Here is a 1,570-nt window from a genome sequence, read left to right as displayed (position 1 = left end):
AAACCAAAACCAGCGTTACAGCAGCCGAACATCGATGAAGACTCTGACGACTGGAGACCTCAGCCTCACTCTGACAAGACTCCGCCCCTCTGACAGCGGCAACTACACCTGCATCATCACAGCGTTTGGAAATGATCGGAGACTGAGAGACATACAGCTGCAGGTCAAAGGTCAGGGGGGGGGGTTATTTCTGTCCAGCCAATCAGCAGTCACTGATCTATCCATCCTTATGACATCATCCATTAAACCTGTTAATGAGAACCAGACCTGATGTGAATGAAGCGATCCAGGAGCTTGGACCAGGGTCACAGGGGTCATGTAAAGGTCACGTTGTTGGAGCAGCGTCACACTGAGGTCGTGATGTCAGTGAACATCAGCACGGCTGTGATTGGGTCATAGGTACGAGGCCGCAGGCCGACAGCTGAGCTGATACTGATCAACATCTGTCCCTCAGCGCCATGTTAGTTCAATAAACAACAACATCTATGATCTGTTTGTTTATTTCATCAATTATTTCTCTACCACAACACAAACAGTTCCTGGACTGTTGCTAAGCAACACCAACAGGTTCCTGAGCTGCACAGCGACACCAGCTGCTGCTCTGTCTCCACGTTAGCTCAGGTGTTTCTGAAGGATCCACGACGACATCGTTTCATTCAAACCTTCTTTCTGAAATATTTTCATCTTTGTTTGTTTCAATCTGAGATCGATAACGACGTTAATGTGACGCTGATTAACGGTTAATAGAACAGCTGTGAAGAGGAGTGATCCGTGACTCTGACTCTGTCCAATCACATCACTGGATCAGAACTAACGGTTTTTCAATTATATTTATCTTGTCCACAGAACCGTTCTCCAGCCTGGTTGAATTCTGGGTTCTCCTGGTTCTCCTGGTTGTTTCTCTTGGTGGCATCGTGGGTCTTGGACAATATATGAAGAGATTCATCTTCATCATCATCTTCGGAGGTGAGTGTGTGTGTGTGTGGGTATTAGTGTGTGTGTGTGTGTGAGTGTCTGTGTGAGTGTGTGTGTGTGTGAGTGAGTGTATGTTAGTGTGTGTTAGTGTGTGTGTGAGTGTGCGTATGTGTGTGTGTGCGTATGTGTGTGTGTGTGTATGTGTGTCTGTGTGTGTGTGAGTGTGTGTGTGTGTGTCTGTGTGTGTGTGTTAGTGTGTGTCTGTGTGTATGTGTGTGTGTGTGTGTGTGTGTGTGTGCGTATGTGTGTGTGAGTGTGTGTGTGAGTGTGAGTGAGTGTGTGTGTGTGAGTGAGTGTATGTGAGTGTGTGTTAGTGTGTGTGTGTGAGTGAGTGTATGTTAGTGTGTGTTAGTGTGTGTGTGAGTGTGTGTCTGTGTGTATGTGTACGTATGTGTGTGTGTTGTCAGTAAAGTCAAACTACTTCCTGCAATCACTTCCTGATCTTGAACCAATGAGATCGATGCTGTATTTTCCATTGACGGGCAGCTGCCGCTCACTCACTGAAATGTGTGACATCACACAGCCCTGATGTTGACTGATGAGTGTTGAGGCTGTCAGACTGTTACATCATGAAACTGGTCAAACATGAAAGACT

At 46.4% G+C, this 1,570-nt stretch overlaps 1 protein-coding gene across 1 annotated transcript in view; it reads left to right on the top strand.

Annotated features, from left to right (window-relative positions):
• The window catches only part of LOC111662537 (uncharacterized), a 43,470-nt gene that overhangs the window by 14,378 nt on the left and 27,522 nt on the right, over positions 1 to 1,570 (top strand). The gene's annotated exons all lie outside the window — the stretch shown is intronic.

The sequence above is a fragment of the Seriola lalandi genome, unplaced genomic scaffold, assembly GCF_002814215.2.
Source record: "Seriola lalandi dorsalis isolate HSWRI2012SDOR001 ecotype SW California unplaced genomic scaffold, Sedor1 jcf7180002054564, whole genome shotgun sequence".
In the NCBI taxonomy this organism is placed as follows: Eukaryota; Metazoa; Chordata; class Actinopteri; order Carangiformes; family Carangidae; genus Seriola; species Seriola lalandi.
This window is presented reverse-complemented; position numbering and strand designations above follow the sequence as displayed.